The following is a 23,116-nucleotide window of genomic DNA, read 5'->3' on the forward strand; positions in this document are numbered from 1 at the left end:
CAGGTCCCGGGGCTGGGAGCTTCCCCGGAGGAGGCTGAAGAAACGAGGACGAGCAGGAGGCCTCCGGGAGTCTCCGGGCATGTGTGCTTCCCCCTTTGTATCCTGCACTGCTGGAAACTAGGAAACAATCTAATGTCGGGGCAGCCCGGGTGCTCCGCGGTGGGCGCCGCCTGCAGCCCGGGCCGTGACCCCGGAGACCCGGATCGAGTCCCACGTCGGGCTCCCCGCAGGGAGCCTGCTTCTCCCCCTGCCTGCGGCTCTGCCTCTCTCTGTGTGTCTCTCATGAAGAAATAAATAAAAATCTTAAAAAACCCCCTAAATTTCGTGTATTTGTTGGGAAAGCAGATTCTGAAGCTAAGTGATGCTAAGAGTCCTTTGAAGCAGGGTTGGGAGGACATTGGGAAGCGGGGTCTCCGCACGCCCTGCTCCAATTCCTGGAGCACCAGCAGCTCTTGACTTTCGGCAGTGGCAGCTGGTCAGTTGCACCCCCCCCCCCCCTCCGCGCCCCCAGCACAGTCTTCCACTTTGGGCTGAAATCGAGCTAATGTAAGCTCTGCTAGCTACACCGATAATGGGGCTGTTAGATGGCCAGTTTCGCTCTGCCAGGTAATGGCAATTCTTTGGAAACAAGTCGTGTGACCTTGTGGCTTTTGGGTTTATAAACCCGTGCTCCCTCCTGGCAGCTCAAGAGTCCAGCACTTTTAACAGTGAGTTTCTAAGACCAGGCCTCACAGACAAGTTGATATCATTAGATCAGATCTCAGAAAGCCTCTGCCAGGGTTTGGGGAGGTGGAAATTGATCACGTGCCTCTGACATGCCTCTTGTCTGGGACTCTAGGGCCTGTCTTAGCATCTACGCAGTGTATGCTGAGCTCTTTGAAATCTCTTGCCCGGGATTCCCCATCCCAGACGTCTCCTTTCCCAGAACATAGTCATTCATCAGTTGTTCACTCATTTAGCAATTCTTAAGCGAGGAGAATGTGACAGGTGTGTGCTCGTTTCTGGGAATGGAACGGTGGGTAAGATGCACGTGGAATTTACAGAGTTGGCATGTGGAGAGGAGAGAAAATTAAGCTGTGGCAAACCATGCAGCGATGAGGGAAGCCCATGGCAGCTCAGCACTCTCATGTGGGGATGGGGATAGGGACTCAGTCTTTCATTCCATACCCTCTGTGCATATGCACTGTGCTAGCAGCGGGCAGAGCGGGGAATTGAAGATGCTGCCTTTATTTAAATATTATTCGAACACTTAAATTTAATATGGATCATGCCTCAGCCATCCCGTTCTTTCAGTTTTGTTTTGTCACTTGTGAGACCCCTTGGCCCTCTGATTTCAGGGCTGACCTCCTGAACCCAAGACCCTCCTAGAAGCTTGTGCTTGACTTTTTAGAAACTCACTAATGAACTGCTGACACGGAAAAAGGAACATCCGAGGATGAGGCCAGCACAGTTGAATCAGAAGTTAATCTGAAGTGATTAACTCAGTTAATCCACAGTTAATCTCAGCTTCAGTATGATGTGAAATTCCCCTCCGAACATCATCCCAAGCCCTAAAGAAAGGAGCCTCCTTTCCCTTGCTCAGGGAGTCATGCTTTGGAAATTATGGGAGAAATAAAGTGACCTTGTGAGGCAATCACCTGGTGATTTCTGTCTATAGCTCACCAAGGAGCGGACCCGCTTTGGTTCAGTAACGATTTCAGGTTTTAAGCCTTAGACAAGAGTTTATATAATAAACAGCAGATTCGTGTATGATTTTTTTTCATTTAAATAATTTAAAAAAGCCTCACTCCAGGGAACCTGGACGGCTCAGCCAGACTCTTGATTTCAGCTTAGGTCATGATCTGGGGGTTGTGGGATCAAGCCCCAGCTCAGGCTTTGCTATGGGTGTGGAGCCTGCTTGAGATTCTCTCTCCCTCTCCCTTTGCTCCCACTCCCTCTTTCTCTCTCTTCCTCCTTCTCTAAAACAACAACAAAAGACTTCACTGGGAAAAGAAAACAGTCTATTTCACAAACTCCTTAGAATTTGAAAAAGAAGTAACTGACTCACTCTCTCTAACCACTGCATGAAGACTTTTGAAGCGATTTTTCTGGGAACTTTCAAACACTAGTTGCTACAAGCCAACCACTCTAGTGTATAGGAACTTAAAAAGTGCTATATTATATAAATAAGTGGGGTGTTGCTCCCCTCATGTGGCTTGACTCTGGTTCTCTGGATTTTACTAAGCAATGGCAGGTGCTTAAGAAATGTCTTAATGAATGGTTGTGAAAGGGAGGGATGATTTCAGGGAGCACTGCCACAATTCTCTAAGGCATTAATGGTGCAGAGCTTCTAGAAGGTGGAGAGGGTACAGAAGTACATTATAGAAACCTTTCTCACAAGAAATATATTCATTTATGACTTTAAAAAAAACCCAATGCTGTGCCAGGTGCTACTTTGGGCTCCCAAGGTCAGGCAGTGAAAAAGACGGGCAAGCTTTTTGTTTTCAGGGAGCTTACTGCCTAGAGAGGGAGATTAATATGAATCAGATAAACAAGTGAGTCAACAAGGTAACTTACATGGGGCTAAAAGCTGGGAAGACATTAAAACAAGATGATGTAGTATAATAGAGAGAGATGGATAGGGGTCGGGCAGCATGCTGCTCAGTGTTAGAGGTATTTCTGTGGAAACAGCTTAGCAAAGACCTGGGGTCAGAGAAAAGACTGGAGAAGACAGCTTTACATGTTATTAAGTAACAATACAGGACCACAGAAAAAGTGTGGTGGGGTGGGAGTGGGGAGTCCTCTCTCTGCAGGGTCCTCCAGTCTGACCACTAGTGATTGAATCATAGACTGACCCTGGCTTCTCCGTATGTTGTGGAGATAAGGCTTCAGAATTGGGATTTTAAAAAAGATTTTATTTTATTTATTCATGAGAGACACACAGAGAGAGGCAGAGACATAGGTAGAGGGAGAAGCAGGCTTTCCACAGGGAGCCTGATGTGGAACTCGATCCCAGAACCCCAGGATCCCAAGGCAGATGCTCAACCACTGAGCCACCAGGTGCCCTGAGATTAGTTTTTAATACATTTTTATTTTATTTATTGTAGATTTACAAAAACATTGCAAAAAATACTACCCTCCACCCAGTTTGTCCTAATTTCAACAACTCAGATAGTGATGAGACAGTGGTCAAAATTAAGACATTGACTCTGATAAATTGCTATTAACACTAAACTAGTTTCTATGAGCTAAACTTTATTCAGATAATACCAGTTTCTCCACTAATGTCCTTTTTATGTTCTAGGATCCTAATTAAGATACTATATTGCACGCAGAGAATTTTCTGAAATAAAATTTTGACTGTTTCGTGAACAATCCATATGGAGGTTCTTCAAATGAAGAACAATCCATATGAAGAAGCTGGAAAGTCCACATCGTAGTTCTCAACATGTTATTTTTTACTGCTTCATGATTATAAAATAATACATGTACTGTTTAAGATATCCCCTCTCTCCATGTTAATTCACTCCATTTCCCAGAGTAGTGTTGGGATTCACATAACAGTCCCTTTGTAGTAATGTTAACAACCACCAAGTTAACTTATTTCTATAAACATTTTTGGAAAGTGATTACTTTTGGAGAGTAAATTTAGGAAAGCAGCTGCCATGCCCCACCCTTCTACCTACCTATTTTACTACAGTGAAAACTGCAAAATATCTGACTCTTCATTGACTGATTTTTTTCACCGACTGATTTTATACAATTTATCAAATTATCTGCCCATATTCCACCTTTTGTCTTTTCTCAGCTAATCTTGCCTTCTTGAAAACAGGACTGTTATTTCATTCACCTGGAATGAATTCATCTGGGACCACCCAGACAGAGAACTTTCCTTTCATTCACTCATTCTTTTAAACAAATATCTGTTAATCAGTGATGATCGGCCAGTAATTGGCTAGGAGCTAGCAATATAAAATCAAATTAGCCAAAGCTCCCACCCTTAAAATAGTCACACTTTTGGTGGAAGTTGAAAATTTCCAAGTTAGACTTCCAATGTCCAGCAGAGTACTTGGAGTTAGATAGGTCCCCATTAAATGTTTGACACCTGTTTGGAGAAGACCTGTGACAGAAATGGAGAGAATAGTGGTGAGATGATGAATCAGGTGGCCATTGTAATGGTTCGGTAGGGACATTATGAAGATCATGGGGTGAGAACAGAATACGTTTAGGTCTGTTTTCTGAGGGACGTCTGGGTGGCTCAGTGGTTGAGCGACTGCCTTCAGCTCAGTGCATGATCCTGGAGTTCTGGGATCGAGTCCTACATCAGGCTCCCTGCATGAAGCCTGCTTCTCCCTTTGCCTAAGTCTTGGCCTCTCTCCTTCTGTGTCTCTCATGAATAAATAAATAAAATCTTTAAAAAAAGAGATATGTTTTCTGAGAGAACTGACATAACTGGGTGGCCAAATTGGATGTGGGTGTGAAGAGAGAGGAAGGAACGGGGGATGCTTCTGAAATCTCCAGCTTGGGATGTGTCGTATAAAATACAAGAAGAAGAAAACCATTTTGGAGGATGGCGGTGGGGAGGATCAAGGTGAAAGAGAAAATGAAGTTAGTACGGAATATTTCCTTTGAGAAGAATTACATAAAATAGAAGATCCACAAGTACCCCTTGAATGAGTGAAGAACGTGGGAATGTATCACTACGTGAGTAATTGTGGGCAGATGGAAAGATGGACCAAAGGGCGGATAATGCATACCATTCTGAGTCTGTGATGCCAGTTGCCTGGCAGTTTTGGCACCTGGAGTAGGTAAGGGCAGACCAAGACTCAGTGGCATAGGAAATGGGTCCTGAGCATGCATCTAATTTGGTGGGGATGGTAAAACAGGTGTAGGGTACGGTTGATCCTATAGTCAGCAAGGGAATAGATTCATTTGAGGTTTTGGAGGAGATTGGGTAAGGAGTAGTGAAGATAAGGAAATGTGGCCCTAAAACATAAGGAACATAAGGCCCTAAAATAAGAGGCAGCAGTTAGGGAGTAATTTGATAATTTATGACAATATAGCTTCTTGAGAAGGGTGCAGTGGTGGCGGGTGATTCAAGTTATGCTTTTGGAGAACTTATTTGTCTGGGGTGTTCAGGCAGACTTGGGTAAACAGCTGGTGGCTGTTCGTTCACAGTATACTGGGGACAAAGTGATGGGACCTCACCATGCTTGCTTCCTGCCTCCACGTGGTCTCTGGCTTGAGTCACCCTCCCCCCCCTTCCCTGCCTTCGCTCAGTCTTGTCCAGCTGCCAGTCCCCTTCTCATCATCCCTCCCCCCAAGACTCAGCTTCAGTGCAGCCCCCTCTGGGGAGCTCCTCCAAACTCCTGGGCCAAGGCTGCTCACTTCCCCTCCGGGGCTGCCTGTGTGTTGTGGGCAATGTCTACTGATGCTCCTTTTTCACTAAATGGTGATGTGTTCTCTTAAATATCTTTCTTTTTTTCATACACTATGAGATACTTACAGACAGACATGTCTTTGGTTTCCAGAATTCTGTCCAGCACATAGTAGGTAGTCAGTACATTAATTTCAATTCTGTTCAATAGATTCATGACAGAAAGATCAAGGGAATATTTGGAGGATAAAACTGGTAAGCCTTGGGCAGCCCGGGTGGCTTAGCGGTTTAGTGCTGCCTTCAGCCCAGGGCCTGATCCTGGAGACCCAGGATCGAGCTCCATGTCAGGCTCCTGCATGGAGCCTGCTTCTCCCTCTGCCTGTGTCTCTGCCTCTCTCTGTGTCTCTCATGAATAAATAAATACAATCCTAAAAAAAAAAACAAAACAAAACTGGTAAGACTTACTGATTAATTAAAGGAAGATGAGCTGTAATCATAGAATTCCTGTATTTGTTGAGGGTACAGTGGGGATGGTGGGGTGTTTGGGAATGGCAGATTTGGTCTGGAACACCGATATATATATATATATATATATATATGAATATATAACTGTAACTATATATAATGTGTAAATATACTTAACATATACTATATGTAATTTAGTATACATAAACATAATATGCAATAATACATCATGTGTAAATCATATATACCTTTCCCCACACACATTTACTTTGGAAACCATAGAATGCTAAATGTTTTGATTCCAAGGGAAAAATTAAATTTAGCGGTTAAGGGTTCAGTTTTGGAATAAGACAGATATAAGCTTGAATCTCAGCTCTTCCATTTACTGCTTATCCTAATTTGGGCAAATATTTATCCTTTTAGAGCTTTAGTTTCTTTATCTGTAGAAGACATGTAGTAATAACAATTATCCTATGGAGTTGTGTGAGGGGTCAATGAGGTTTTTATATGCTAAGCACATTTAGCTTGATATTTAGCTTTTAGTAAGTGACAACTGTCATTACTATTCATCCACTTGTGGCAGAATTAACGCACAGTTAGCTAGGAATAGGGAGAGCCAGTTAAAACCTCGGACTGTGGGGAAGCCCTTGAGCTGAGCACTAGAATTTCTACCAAGGCAAGAAAATGAGGTACACGAGAAATGCATCTCTCATACATTCATGCAATCACTTCTGAGTAAGCTTAATTAAACTTGCACCTATATCATGGAAGCATCTCATGACAGAATTTCTATATTTCATACAAGAAATTTGAGTTGAAATACTAACCACATTCCTGTAACTAATTGGAAGGAATATATATAAGCCAGGATCAACCTTCTGCATCAAAGGAAAGAGAATGTGTTAGCCTTGGGTCTAGGGTTGTGATTCTTGAGATGAGATTTCTTGAAGCCCTATGCTGTCTATCCGTTTTTAGAAGACAGAAAGGAAATGGTTATCAAAGCCAAAAGGAGTATCTTCATATGCCTTAATTGACTATTATTCTGAAAATATGAAAGTTATGAGCAGCTGGTTTGGATTTCCAGCCTGTGACAGACAGCAGCCTGCCTGCTGCAAACTTCCAGGGGTTTCTTTGGGGCTTATGTAAAGATGTGCAAGGACTAACTCATCCTATTTGCCAGGATGTCTGATTTGTATTCTCAAGTAAGGGATGTGGAGGCCTGATCTGGAACAGGAAAGGCAGAGATACTGTGTCTGGAAGGATCCATGGAGTGTTAGGGCTGGAAAGAATCTTGGGGTATCAGTCTCGCAGGGAAGAGGCTCAGGAGGGAATCACAAAGGTCTTTCTTGTGGGGATGGGGCATGGAGAAGATGCAGGTGGGGACCCTCTGACACAAGTATCAGAGTTATGATTGCAGGGAACTCTGGTATGTTTGTGTGTGTTCTACACACAGTAAAACAGGTATCACTTACCTAGTTTTAGACAAGGAAATATTTCCACTAAAACAAAGAGGCCCAGTGCCTTCAGTTTTATGAAGGGAGAACGAAGTCCAGGAATGGTGGGATCCCTTGTGTTGTTCTGTGACGCCTGAGCCTGATATGAGCCTGCACCTTCAGGGTAAAATATTTTTAAGACAGAAAGAAACAACAAGGTACATTTCCTTTAGATAATTTAAAGCAACAATCCCTTTAACCTTTACAAGTTATTTTTTAATCACTAGCCATGAAAAATATGAACTAGGATACACCAACAGAAATACTGATGATGGCTCAGTGGCAAGTCTGGCCCAGGATTCAGGCACAAATCCAAATAGATACAACTTTTTCCTTTGAAATTATAATTTTTATTGCTGATCTCATCTGTCGTAGAGGCATTAATTGCTCCTCTCTGTCCAGTACAGATGAGATATATTTTACATCAGGAATTTATTAATGGTGTTAATAGATTGTATGTTTTATATCAAGTATTCATTAATGAGATGAGGATATTCATAATTAGCCATTAAGTTAGCTTCAAACTTGAGTGATCCAGCCTAGGATTTTAAAAATGTGTTTCACATTGTGGAGTTGGGGTAGTTTTAAGATACATCTTGAAATTATTTCTATATTAATTGATTATTTCTTTTTTCCTCAGACACCAAATCAGCCTGTAACTGGCTTGACTGAGGGATCTCGGGTTCTTTGGGTATAAACATTGTAGAGTTTGACTTTTTTAACTCTTATCATGTGGTGTCAGATTTCTCTACCAGCTGTGTGGTGGAGTCCCTAAACAATATTTCAGTTTGATTTTATAGCTTTTCTGTCATCTTTACTCATTAAAAAAATCTAGCCTATTGAACATGTCAATCTCTCACTGAATTAAAATCTCTGCCCTCTGCTCTACATACAGCAAGCTAGGCATTCCTCTCCAAAGACTTCAAGGAGACACTTGAGACATTTGTCTGCCCACGTCCATCTTCTGTCCTCTTCCGTGGGTTCTGCAGTGAGGGTAAGGGAGAGGAAAAAAATGTAGAGACTGACTTATTTTCTTGATTTTCCAAGGTGAGTTGGTTCTCTTTTTCTTTGTTGGTTGGATAAGATTTCTTCTTAGGCAGAGAGCCACCTATGGATGGTGGGAGGTTACTCTCCCTATTTTTCTAGTCACCACTGCCCCCCATCTAGCTCCTTATCTGAAGATTTGTACAGGTGGAAGCCCCAGCAGATTCCACAGAAAAGGAACTCAATTTTAAGAAGTTCCCATAGGCATTGGTGGTCCTCTGATTAACCAGTACCTTCTAATTGACCTCTGGATGGCAGCCTTGGTGTATCTTCATGTCATACCTGTGCCTTATTGTTCCATCAACATCTCCAGCAAGTCTACAGCATCTATGTCATCTATGTTTGTGGGCCTTTTAGCACCTGCAATGGTTCATTTTCCTCCAAGTTTCTCAGAGAAAGCATTGCAATGGAGCTAAAGTTACAAATAAAATCAATGGTTAATTTCTTTAGCCTCTTTAAAACTCTTCTCAACTTAATATTACCAAGTGTTATACTAAGTGCTTCATTATCATGGGTTTAGTTTTGCAAATAGCTATCTATTAATTTGGAAGTGTAAGACATCCTGGAGCAAGAGTACAGGTGTAGACAAAGGAAGGCCTAAACTATGAACATGGTAGGCTAGCTCAGGGTATATCTAGGTAGCTGTATTGGTAATGTTTCTCCCCTTTATCTTGAGGAATTCACTTCTACAGCTATGAAACAAGAATGTCTGTTTAATCTCCTCTGCCTTTTCGTTCGGTTTGCCTTGTGTCTGTGTAAGAGGAATGATCGACTGGTATCCCCAATACCTACAAGTCTTGGAGTCAGACTATATCAACTTGGGGCGGGTCACATAAATTTTTATGCTTGTTTCCTTATGTATAAAGTGAGGATGATGTTAGTCACTATCAAATTGCATTGTTGAGAGAATAAAATGAATAAATACATGTCAAGTGCTTAGAATAGTCTTGTCATGTAGAAAAAACCCTGCATATCATGTCAGTAGGTGTCCTCTAGTTTGCTATTTTGTGTCTGAAAAGAAAGCCTTGTGCAAAATGAAAGCAGCCAGAGAGCTCATAAAAATGTGCTTATTGGGTGCTGGGTTCTCAGTGCCAAAAGAACAGATCTTATTATATTTGTCTTCCAACATGCAGCATGGTGCCTAGCATATGTGCCTGGCACATAGTTAGTACTCAGTAGGAAATGACTGAATGAGTGAATCTGTTCTCAGTCCTTAGTTCCTCTCACATCCTCTTTGGTACATACTTGTAAGTCCCTTGGCTTGAAATTGTCCAAGGTGGGGAAAGAAGGAGCACTCTCAGAGGTGCAGATTTAAGCCATTAAGTACCAAGGACCTGTTCTTCCAAGATCACCTCTCCAGACTTTGCCCGGTACTTTGAAACCTTCGAAGAGTCTTGTTAAGAACCTCCTTCCATGTTTTTCTACTTGAAGTAATATTAGCAGTGCAGATTTTTCTCTTTGCTGTCAAGGCTAGCAAGTAGGGTCAACTGCATAATGAGTAGATTAATCAAAACTTCAGATGCTGCCTCTAGCTCATAACTTACAGACTGACAGGTTCATATTCCTTAAAAATCATAATTTTCCCAAGGGAGCAGTGCTCTTCTATAATAAGCTATTCTTTTTTTTTGTTTTCTAAAAAACATGAAATTTCTCAATGAAAGGAATACGATCTCTTTCCCATCAACAGAATGCACTTCAATGCTAACAATTCAGCTAAAAAATGTTTAAAGAAGTCTTGATGAAAGACTGATTCATACACATACACACGCACAAAGAAAAGAATGGGTTAAGCCTATAGACCTAGCTCACTGTCTTCAGTTCAGGAAATAACTTATGACCAAGGAGTCATGCAAAAGTGCAACTTGCTATTAAGTCATTATGGTTGTGGGTTTAAAGTTTGTAGTTCACAGTCTGGACCTTCACCAATGTTTGCACTAATATAGCATGGTTGTTCAGGTTCCGCATTGAGGTCCTGAGATTTTGTATTTTTGTAACTGAAACAATATATTAAGCAATAGTATTTTTAACATGGAATGGGATAAATACATCCTTTAAAAGTTCATGTGGCTCACAGCCTGGTTATGGACCTTCTCAGAAGCTAAGTACTAAAAAGTTATGGAGATAATAGTTATTCAGGTCTTCCTTGACTTTCGATGGAGTTAGAGCCTAATAAACTTGTCTTGAGTTGAAAACATCTAAGTTGAATGTGAATTTACAACCTCACCTACGACACATTGTGGCTCAGCCTCATCTACTCTACACACGCTCATAACATTGGCAGGAGCCTACAACTGGGCAATATCATCTAACACAAAGCCTATTGTATAAAATAGGGTTTAACATCTCATGCAACTTACCTACTGTATTGAAAGTGAGAAACAAGATGGTTGTCAGTGGTTGTCAATGTATTGGTTATTTGCTTTTGTGATTGCCTGGCTGCCCTGCCCAGCATCACAAGAGAGCATTGTCCCCAGCATGTACCTAGCCTGGGAAAACATCCAAATTCAAAACTCAAAATACGGTTTCTGTTGAATGCATATCACTTTCACACCGTCATAAAGTAAAAAAGCCAATAAGTTAAACCATTGTAAGTTGGGGACCATGTGTATATAATAAAAATAAAAAAAGTATTGTGACATTTATGATGAAAAACGTCTCTGATTTCAGTTTTAATCCCAGTGGTAACCTCTTTTAACTTTCTAAGCTCTTTCTTCATGTAGATATCATTATTCTAAGTAATTGGGAGATTGCTATATCTTAACTTTAGGATTTTAGGCTTTTTGACTTTACATAAGTATAGGAGTCTCTTGGGGAGCCTGGGTGGCTCAGTCTATTAGGTATCAGACTCGATCTCAGCTCAGGTCTTGATCTCAGTGCTATGAGTTCAAACGCCGGGTTGGGCTCCACACCGAGTATGGAGCCTACTTAAAAAAAAGGAATAGGAGACCTTTTCTGTTGAAGAGGGTCTCCCCTTATTCCTTCTTGATACTGATTGCTATTCTTAATTATTAACTCATGTTTACTTCATTATACACATGCAAATATTATAATGACAGAAGCATGTGGCTTTTAAAAAAATCTTTCTCAGTGATTTAATTGTCTTGTTTTTCACTAAATTATTTATTTATTTATTTATTTTTCACCTATATTAAGTTTTAAAAAGATGTCATAATATGAACATTTCCTCACCATAGAATTGTCTTTTTTTTTTCCCCCACAGAGCCATGTTTTTGAGAAGTCTCTATTCTACTGCTTCGATCTTGTTTGTTTGTTTTTTGGACCTGTTACCTGGTGTCAAAATTTTCAATAAATTGGGGCAGATTTACACAGCTTGATGAATATTTGCTTCTAAATTGTAAGATATATTGGGAGGAAAGACACATATATCACTTATAATGAGAACACTCTTAGGATATGATACTAAAAAGTAGTTATCTTTTTTTCTCATGTGCAACTTGTGCTACAGCAAGCCCTCACTTTGCTCCTCTTGAATCCAGCAGAGTTTTTAGCTATAAAATGGATTTTGTAACTTGAAACAGCCTAGTCATCATTTCTGGTCCTGATAGCCACATGTAAAACAAAGCAACAGTGATCTGAAACATTTCCAGGAGTCTAATTGTCCTGGCCACTCACCTTATTTTGTGAATAACCTGAAGGCAGTAAATTGACTCTTTTGTTGCCTCTTTCCGATTATTTTTTTATGACAAACTTGTATTCTGTTCCTTTCACCATTACTGGAGGGCTTATTACAAACTGTGTGATTTGGATCTTACTCTGTAAATGTGAGTATACGCTGAACTTGGTAGTTCTTTTTTCTAAAGAAATATTTTATTTATGAGAGAGAGAGAGAGAGAGAGAGAGAGAGAATAAGCTGGAGGTGGGGGCAGAGGGAGAAGGAGAAGCAGACTGCCCACTGAGCAAGGAGCTGGACACTGGGTCATCCCAGGACGCTGAGATCATGACCTGAGCCAAGTCAGATGCTTAACCAACTGAGCCACCCAGGTGCCCCTAAACTTGGTAGTTCTTAAAGAAAAAGGAAATGTATTAAATTCAACAGATGTTATGGACTGAATATTTGTGCCCCTTCCACCCCCCCAAATTCATATGTTGAAACTCTCCCCCACAATGTGATGGTATTAGGAAGTAGCCTTTGGGAGGTAGGAGGGATTAGATGAGGTCAATAGGGTGGAGCCCCTATGAATAGAGTCAGTGCCCTTATAACTATCTGAACTTGCATGTCCTCTTTCTCCTCATCATGTGAGGATACAACCAGATGTCTGCCATCTACAATAGGAATAGGGTCTTCATCATGCTAGTACCTGATATTGGACTTCCAGCCTGCAGAACTGTGAGAAATTTCTGGTATTTATAGCTACCCAGTCTCTGGTAATTTTGTTATAGTGGCTGGAACTGACTAAGACAACAGGAGAGATCCATATGACCTCTCTAATCAAGCTAATGTTCTGTGTTACGTCCAGACTCCTGTTCTGCTTCTTTTGTCACTAGTGTGGAGCCATGCATGAAGCTGTCTGCTTTTCTAGCACACAGCACCAGAGGAATCGTGTTAATTCATTCACTCAGCAGAACTGATTGAGTGCCCAGTGCCAGCATGCAGTGCTGGCACTAGGGACACAATGATGGAAAAAAATGCAGATTCTGTCACTGTTCTCCTGGTGCCCCTAGTCTATGAAGGGGCCAGACATTAACTGAGTGTTTACATGTGGATGTGTCATTACAAAGGAAAAGCAGGGCTCTGCCAGGGCATATGGTATGTGTCAGAGCTAAAGGTAGAGGCTGCTATAATCTGCCTCCCCTGGGGGCAGTACTGCCACCCAGGAGGAACTTTGGAAATCCATAGGAGCACTTTTGTTTGCCCCTATAAATGATTGGAGGCATTTAATGAGAGAGGAACAGGGTGTTGGACATACTACAGCTCACAGGACACTTCTCTCTACCAACTATTGTCTTAGTTTAACATGACCTTCAAATGTCTTTCTGGATACTTATATATTTAATCATCTGAGTTTGGAATTGAAGTCCACTTTACATAGAAATACTAAGTATTTTTGCATGACTTTAATGTTCATAGAATTTTCTAAGAATGTAACTTTGGTGTAAGTGGAGGGAAGATTGCACTTTATTTTGTTTGCAACTTTAATAAGAGTTGCTTATTATTTTGGAAAATCACTTTGCTGGTGGCAGAGCTGCAGATGGTATTTGAGTCATCAACACAACAAATCTGTGTTGGTCTGCATTTGGAGTTCTTTCATTCTATATATGGAATCATAGGCAAACATGTGATTACTTTATTGGATCTTTTTATGTGGCCATGACTAATCATTTATACGTTGAAATAGAGATTACTTTTTATTTTAAATTACTTTCCTTTAATTTCTGCTTTACATTATGCTTTGGATACTACACTGTTCTAGAAATTATATTTATATGGTGGTCATATGATTTGTAAATTTAATTTTAAGATACTAAAGGAGACATTACAAAATATTTGTTGTAAAAAGTGTTGGGTCTCATGAGGTCGAGAAGTACAAGTATATGACAACTTTTCAGGACAGGTAACACCTCACCTGAAGGCTGAATGATGAGTCCAGTTTAACTAGGCAAAAGGTGAGGGGAGGCATTGTGTCGGGCATCATGGTAAGGTATCCTTGGAGAATGGAGGCAGGACAATTCAACATTCGAAAGAAATTCATGTGGCTGGTGCTCAGAGTGAGACCGGGTAGCATGAGGTGAGGATGGTAAGGTGAGTGGAAGTTGGTGCTTTCTAAGCCTTATAAACCAAGTTAAGTTAGATTTTTGGTTTTAATTCTAAAGTCAATCAAAAGCCATTGAAGGGCAGAGAATAATATCATATTTTCACTAAAAAAAAAAAAAAAAAGCTAAAAAACTGTGGTGTGGAGAAAAAAAATTAGAGGGGGTGGGATGCAGGATGAATGTGAGGGAGTGATGGTCCAGGTGAAGGATGACTATATTCTGGGTTGGGGTGTAGGTGGCAGCTATGAGATATTTAGGAGATAAAGTGGATAAACTTTGGAATGAACTGTTTGTTTGTTAAAGGCACCACATTAGAGGATGGTATCCATGATGAATCACAGGATCTTGGCCTGGGCAAGTGGGAGGTGACACCATTCACTGAGCCATGGAACCTTGGAAGAGGAAGAGGACCTGGTTTGAGTAGGGTCAAGATCACAAGCCTGGACTTGGAATGTGGAAATGGTGATGCCATTGAGACCACGAGGTGGAGATGTTGAGTAGCCAATTGGAGGTTAGAAGAAGCTGACAGAAAAGTCTGGCCAGAGCTAGAAACTTGGGGTCATTTGTGTAGTCTAGTGGGGAGTTTTGGCTGTAATTGTATACAATGGGAATGTAATGTAAAATGAGAAAGTGTCCGGGATAGAGCCTTGAGGAGCTTTCAACATGTAGTATAGGAGGGTAATTCTTACAGTATGGTCCCCAGATCAATAGTCACAGCATTGCTTGGGAACTTGTTATTTAAAATAAATGAATGAGGTGTGCCTGGGTGGCTCAGTTGGTTAAACTACTGCCTTGGGCTCAGGTCGTGATCCCAGCAAGCTCCCAGCTCAGCAGGAAACTTTACTTCTTCCTCTCTCTGCTGCTGCTCCTGCTTGTGCTTTCGCCGTCAAATAAATAAATGAAACCTTTAAAAAGATGAATGAATGAATGAATGAATGAATGAATAATCTCACTAATTTTAGAACTCCAAAGTTACTCTGTGCAGTTTAGCTTATATAATTTCTGTGAGCATGAGATTTAAAAATTTATAATTGGCTGTAACCCAACATATTAAGTAGTGGGTAAGTTTATTGGCTATGTTACAATCTTGCAATCTTGCATGTAATTACAAGAGGGAGAAATAACAGAAGAGGGAAACGTGGGTGTAGAAAGTCACCCTTTAGAGTCTGGCCTCAGCCACAAGCAGGCACAGGAGCAGTCTGACTGCAGTGGCCAGAGTCCCTGGAAATAGTGTGATGTTTCTCAGCCTTGGCTATCCTTAAACATTTCATGGGGAGTTTTTTTGTTTGTTTGTTTGTTTTTACAGAATATTGATGTCTGGGTCTAACTCCAGGCCAAGTAAATCAGAATCCCTGGAAGAGTGGGTTCCTCATTTTAAAAACACTCCCTAGTTGATTATAATGTTCAGTCAAGTTAAGCATCTTTGAGCATGTTCTTCGGTGAATTCAGGTTCTACTAATTGGGCTGTCCACCTTTCAGGTAGATTTAGAAGAATGGTTTATTAGATCAATCTCATGTGTCTAGGCAGAATATTCCAAGTTTAATAGGCCACCAAGAAGCTCCTGTTTTGGGTTGTAGTTCCTAGTAAAACTCAGTTATGTATGCTTTTCTATTTTGTTAAATCCACCACTTTTAGCAACATATTGGCAATTAAAATATTTAAGCCAACTGTAATGCATTTGCCAGCACTGAGAATAAGTAAATAAATAGATTTCATGCAGACTTAGGAATTTGTACTGTTTGGCACTAACCACAGTGTTGTACAATATGCTTTTGAATGAAATTATCTGAAGCGGGAGACAGGGAGGTTTATTTGTGTCAAGGCATTAGATGTTCATTTTTTTAAGTTGCAGGGAATTGAGAGGTAAGAAAACTTAAAAAAAAAAAGATTTTATTTATTTATTCATGAGAGACAGAGAGAGAGAGAGAGAAAGAGGCAGAGATCCAGGCAGAGAGAGAAGCAGACTCCATGTAGGGAGCTCAACACAGGACTTGATCCTGGGACTCCAGGATCACACCCTGAGTCAAAGGCAGAATGCTCAACTGCTGAGCCACCCAGGCGTCCCAAGAAAACTTTTTTTTTTAGAAGAATATGTAGAGAGAAATTGAATAGACAAATGTACACACTGAAAATGCTAAGAATCATGCAGAGGAGTTATCGGTTTATAGAACCTGGTCTTGAGTCCTGGCTGCTCCTTTGATTCACGGTCATTTTTATCTGATGGTCAAGATCTAAAAATCACCACCAGGGGGCCCCTAAAGCATTTTTATCTGATTTCAAGGACGGAAGTGTCTTTCTGTGAGCACAGCTGATAAAATACCCCCAGTGCAAATTGGAGGGGTGCCTTGGTCCTTATTTAAAGTTTGGCTTTCTCCCATGGACATTTTCATCCAGAATGGAGCAGCAGCTGCAGAATGGCTTTGATATAGTCTGAATTTTATAAAAATTTTATTGTAATGTTGAATAATCTTTTATGCCTTGACTTCTTTTTGATGAGCTAAGGTTTTGTGTAAATTTGATATTCGTTGTGGTAAGGAAAAAAAAAAGGTACATTTCTTTTTAAATTAAAGGCAAGAAAGTTAACTTTATTTTCTCTACCTTTTTACTGAGCTAGAATAACTAGGTATTTGCAAGGTCCATGCTGAGTGTGTGGTGGGTTTTCTTAACATCCCATTCTTTGTACCAGATCTGTCCTGAATTTTCCTTTAGATCTTCTATTTCAAACCCGGAATTATTTTCAAATGAATAGTTAATTGTGGCACCTACAAGGCAACTATTGCTCAAGGGAATATTTGTAGCCGTAAGATATTTTTATTAATCCGGGCAATTCATTTAAATTTTTGAAGAAGTATTTCTCATATTCAGATGGATACTAACAGATTATGAATCAATTTCAAATTGTTATTGTTTTTATTTAAATTATCTCTTTTAAGGATTCATACTACTTAAAATGAGATACAGGTAGTAAGACTGTTATTTTGAAGAAGTGGAAGATCATCAGCTTATTCTGCTTACATTTTAAATTGCTTTCTCTGGGTTTAACATTATTTATCTGAAGTATGATTATCCTAGGTATTAGACTTTTATAGTTTTATTGAAAGCTACACTGAATTCAAAATTGAAGTTGTACCAAATACGAATTTTTAATAATACGTGAATATATCCTAGAAAGATTGAATACATATAGGACTGACTCAGAAAGTTCTCTGACCCTGTATTCAGTGATAAGCAGAGGAGCACTTGGCTGGAATTAGCAGGAGAGATTTAAGCATCATAACCCTGGTGAGTAGATATACCTTTTAGGATACTGCCCACAATCCAGATTTTATATATATGTGAAATCACATACTACATTCAGTTCTGTAAAACTTTTGGTTTCCCCAGACTCCATGGTTTCTTTATAGACAGAATGTTTTTGTGATGTGAAATAAACTTGAAGTTTAATTTGAAGGATGCTTAAGGCCCCTGGAGGATTTAAGTCAGAATTAAATTATTTAACTGGCTTTGTTTCTGTAACTGGTCCTTGGGTGTAAATGAGTCTGGGCACCTCCATGGTTTATCTGTGCTTTGTCTATGCATATGCCTTAGCTTTATATTTTCTTCACCAGCACTTATGGATACATATTTTATATAAGTTTAAGTTGAAACACATAGGAGTCAATCCAAATGTTTGCATTTGAAAGTTACTAGTAGATATGGTTTTTAGACTCAGAGACTTTCTTTACCTATCTAGGGGTTGCTTAGCTTCTAATATACATTTGGCAACCAGGAAATTAGAAAAATGTGTTTGGTTTTCAAAATAGATGCACTTGAGATGCAGAACGTAAAGCCTATGTCCTTTATTCAAGAAAGTGCTATTCATGTCCTGCTTGTTTCTGGACTCTTGATTTAGCCACATTCCTGTGAAGGCTGGTAAATTTGATTTTTCAATCTTCAGAAACCAGAGATGTTGGGGGTGGATGGGTGGAGGAGAGAGAAGATTCTGGGGGCCACAGTGATCAGCCACAAGAGGTGACTGCTGATGTTGAGAAGGACACATAGAACTCATTCAAATTAAAAAAAGCAGTAATTTTGGAACATAATTCAGGATTATTGAGATGGAGCTATCTTTTATCTCTTACTAGCCTTTGAAAGTGTTTCTGTATGGCACTGATATTTTCTAATGATGACTCTGTTGTTAGGGTTTTTTGTGTCCCAGGGATGCTGAGTGGGTGGGACTCGGCTGTATCCCCATCTCTCATTTCAACTCTTCTTTTTATCTATGTTATATGTTAGCATTTTATAAAAGGGCTTATCAGCTAAAATGTATATTTGAAAACCAACATTTTTGAGTACAGTTGGGTTCCATAATAAGCCTGAATCATAAAGAAAAGTTTAAATTATTCTTGCATTCTTTGTGTAAAAGACAGGGAAAGATACAAAATATGTCAGAAATATTAGTATTAAAATGGTGAAAATAAACGTTTTGTCATGATAGGCTCTAAATAACTATATGCTGAATGGATGAATTACAGAATGCAAAGAGAAACTCAGTGCATCAGAAAACTTGCCTTCCCTCACATCACTGAGTAAATAAAGCATTACTAAATGTGACTCCTTTGTTGAATTTTGTTGTGTTTATAGATACGCGGGTTCAGTCTTGTAAGAACAACTCAAATAGAGAAGTGACAACATTTGGCAAGGCACTTGTCGAAAGTGCCTTCAAGTATCATCATGCAATCTTTGAAACATCTTTAAGAAATATATCATCAAAGTAGTTGGAGCAAAAGTTGATGATCTATTCTTTTACAAATGTAGAAATTGAGACTAAAATCAGCTCTGGAGGCAAGTATTTTGTCTATATAATTAATTTTTTTCAATTTTGTTAGTTAACACACAGAGAAATATTGGTTTTCGGAATAGAATTTAGTGATTCATCTCTTACATACCACATCCAGCACTTATAGCAGTTAAAGTGCCCTCTTTAATACTCATCATCTGTAATTAATATATTTAATTAAAGAAAAGTGTGCTTATTTTTTAAAGGTATTTAATTTAATTGCTATTTTGTGCATTGAAGGTCTTTGCCAAAAATGAGGCAGAGCTAAACATAGAATCTTATATATATATATGACATATATAGTTGAGATTATAAAATATAGTATGTTTGTATATACATAAATATAACATATTTATATATGCATATAATATTATATATTATATATATATAAAATGGAAATGTGCAGCTCAGTGATTTATTACAGGGGTTGGCAAACTTTTTGTGTAAGAGGCCAGATGGTAAATGTATTAGGCTTTGTGGGCCATGTGGTCTCTGTCACAATTACCATTGTTACTGTAAAAACAGACACAGACAATATGTAAACTTATGTGTCCTGTGTTTCAATAAAGCTTTATTTACAAAAAACAGGTGGTAGAATTGGGATCTGAGTGTCCCTGGGGCAGAGAGGGAAACTGACCATGATGGCCACCTCCCACCTCCCTGCCCACCAGGCTCCTTGGGCCTATCTCCAGCCAACCACAACTGGGAGCAAAACCTGCCTACCACCAAGGATGGCCCACTCCAATAAAATGTGGCAGGGGTGGGGGGCATGGCATGGAAGGGAACAAGAATTTTTTCTCATTAGAGAAGTTCTTGTCTAGATAATATGCTCAGTTTTGTCTCTTGACCAAAAAGCCTAAAAAACTTACTATCTAGTCATCTACAGGAGAAGTTTGCCAATTTCTGTTCTACTTTCTCACCAATACTTGGGTGTTGCCAGTCTTTTTAATTTATTCTGATGGGTCTGTACTTATATTGCATTGTGATTTAGATGTGTATTTCTCTAGTTTCTAAAGACATTGGGCTCTTCATCATGCTGTCTGGCCATTTGAATATCATCTAAGGAGTGTCTTCAGGTCTCTTGCCCATTTTTCTTTTGGGCTTTTTCTTATTGATATGTAAGAGTTCTTTATATATTCTGGGGATGAGCCTTTGTCAGTTATGTGTTACAGGTTTCTTTTTCTGCTGAGTGATCTGTTCTTTTACCTCACGGTATTGTTTGATGAACATAAGCTCTACGTTTTTATTTCCCCATCTTTTCCTTTATAGTTATGCTGTGTTCAGGAAGTCTTCCCTTCCCTTGATCACACAAATATTCCCCTAAATTGGCTCTCTCTCAGATTTCAGTGAGAATCATTTGGAGGGCTTCTCAGGGCACAGGTGACCAGGCTCCACTGCCAAATTTTCTGACCCAGGAGGTCTGGGGGTGTTAGTTGGGGGAAGCTGGAGAATTTGCATTTCTAACAGTTCCTAGGTCCTGCTGGTCTGGGGACTACACTTTAAGGGCCAGTGGTCCAGAAGTTTTGTCGCTTTGCCTTTCATATTTATATTTTTATCCACTAGTAATAATGACATGAGGGTCAATTTTCATTGCTTTGCTATGGAAATCCAAGTACCATTTGTTGAAAAGACTCTTCTCTCCACTGCTCTGTAAACCAAATGTCTATATGTGTGTGAATCTTTCCAGTCTATTCCACTGGTCTCTTTGCCTACTTTGGGCTAGTAGTGCACTGTCTTCATTACTGTAGCACTACCATAATCCTACTATCTAGTGGAGCAACCTCATACCTTTCTTCCTTCAATATGCGTTTATGACCAGCTTGTCAATTCATATGCACACATCCTATCAGAGTTTGGATTAGAAGTGCATTGGATCTGTAAATCATTTTGGAAGAATTGACATATTAACAATGTTGAATCTTCTAAACCCAGTGCTTCTCAGTCTACGCCCCCCATACGCCCCCTAAAGAATCTTTCTTAGACTTTTCCCCCTAAATAGCCCCCACTCTCCCGAAATTTTAATGCCACAGATATACTGTATATCTGTGCCTTACACATAAAAACAGATTTTTGTATCCCCCCCCAAAACCACTTTTTATCCCTTTTGAGGGAGATTTCATCCCCACTGTAACTGTGAATCCCAACCATAGTGTAGCCTTCCATTTATTTAGATATTCTTTTATTTATCTTAATGATGTTTTATTTTTTTCTGCACAGTAGTCATAAACATCTATTTGTGGGTTAATACCTAGGTCATTAGTATTTTGGAACTTAGGGTTCATATCCTTTTGGATTGGCTGTGAAGCTCCCATGCAGGCTCAGGGAAACAGGTATAGTCACTGCTGTGCAGGGCACCCTGGCCTCTTGACTCTACACCCAAGGGCTTGCCACGTGGCTGCCCTATCTCATCAAGTCCTGATTTGTAGGATCCATTTTTCTAGACATCCTTGAGGGGCGCCTGGGTTGCTCAGTTGGTTGTGTCCAACTCTTGATTTCGGGCAGGTCATGATCTCAGGGTCTTGAGCTCAAGCTCCGAGTTGGCCCCATGCTGGGCATGGAGCCTGCTTAAGGTTCTTTCTCTCAAAAAAAAAAAAAAAAAAAAGATTCTTTCTCTCCCTCTTTTTCTGTCCTCCTCCCTCCTCAATCTCTCTCTTAAAAAAAAAAAAAAGACATATGCTTGAAAGTTCTCGTGTAATTCCAAACCCATTTGTCATTTGTGGCTATAAAATAAGATAATTTATTTGGCTTTAAGTGTAGAACAGACATTTGGAAAGAAGGGCCACGTCTTGGAACACGTTCATAATTAAAGGCATAAACAACAGTAATTATTTTTCTCCTGGTTTACGAGAACAATGAGAAGATGCATCAGTAGATGGCGCTGTTTCTCAATAATAGAGAAAGCCCTAACCTGGTGGAGTAGGTTTGAGAAAAACATTTTTCTGCTAAACTGGAATTAAGAATAATATAAATAACACTAGCAAAAGTTCTTTGGAGTCCTTTGTGATCTACTTCTCTGGTGAGTTTAATTGAAGTCAATGAAAAAGCTTACGCTGTCCAACACCCCACCCTCTTACCTTTGGTGGGCCCAGGCTCTAACTGTGTCTTTCCTCAGACCAGGCTGAAGGAAATGACAGCACAGCGTACAGTTGGTGTGGCCAGGATAGTGTCACCCAGACGGAAGCCCCAGGTGCCCTCCTGTGTGTGGTCCTGTGCTCTGCACAGAGGGCAGCTCTGATTTTCATTGTGAGACCATCTGTGTGGGAACTTCTCCCACATTCTTGTTATTTGATCTTGGCAAACCATTTGATCTCTCTGACCTCAGTTTTGTTGCCTGAAAACCGGAGAGATTATCTACATGACACAGGGTGTTGTGAGATTAAATGAGGCAATGCCTGTATAGCATTTAGCCTGGCGCGGAGCAGTGACAATGTGCCATTGTGATTAGTCTGTGCTCCCTGGAGCTTTGAAAGTGGCATAGAAAGTAGAGCTCATGGGCTGTAAGTAGTGACTGTCGTGTGCCTGGGGGATGAACATCATCAAACTGGGCTACTTGCAATGCTCTTGGGTTTGAACTCTGCAGCTCGGCATATGGCCTTTTGTAGCAGAACCCAGATCACTTTGCTTCCTGGCTTCCCTGGGGAGCTTGCAAAAAATAGCAATGCCCAGCCCTAGAGATTCTGTTTTAATTGGTCTGGGGGGAGTCAAGTCCAAGGAGACCCTAGGGGGCAGTTGTGTTGAGACCTCCTGTCTACAGCATGCCATCCTTACACGGTGTCACCTGCAGAGGTGAGACTAGGTCTCAGGCTTCTGGTGTGGTTGCAGGTTAGTATCTGAGCATCTGTGGAATATGAGAGCCGATCCTTTCCTCCTGGGTGTGGTGCAGGTCACTGACAGCTATCTATAATAGCCAATCCTGACTGGGCCCAGGTGTGATTAAAATATAAGGGACATGTTTCCCCCTCAGAGTATTTCCTGAAATAGAGAAATAAAGACAGATTCAAGAACAAATTATGGACAGCATCATGAGATACTGTATTTTTTCACCTTCTTCCTGTTTGTCTGCATTTGTGCCTGTTTGTATGTCTGTGTGTAGGCCTGTCTGTTCTCTTTCATCTTGTCTGCTTCTGTTCATTCTGCTTCTGTGTTTCTCTATCTGTATGTCTCTC

At 40.2% G+C, this 23,116-nt stretch overlaps 1 pseudogene; it reads left to right on the forward strand.

Annotated features, from left to right (window-relative positions):
• The first annotated feature begins 571 nt into the window (after positions 1 to 571).
• The window catches only part of LOC100685568, a 55,638-nt pseudogene continuing 33,093 nt past the window's right edge, over positions 572 to 23,116 (forward strand).

This window comes from Canis lupus, chromosome 19 (genome assembly GCF_011100685.1).
Source record: "Canis lupus familiaris isolate Mischka breed German Shepherd chromosome 19, alternate assembly UU_Cfam_GSD_1.0, whole genome shotgun sequence".
In the NCBI taxonomy this organism is placed as follows: Eukaryota; Metazoa; Chordata; class Mammalia; order Carnivora; family Canidae; genus Canis; species Canis lupus.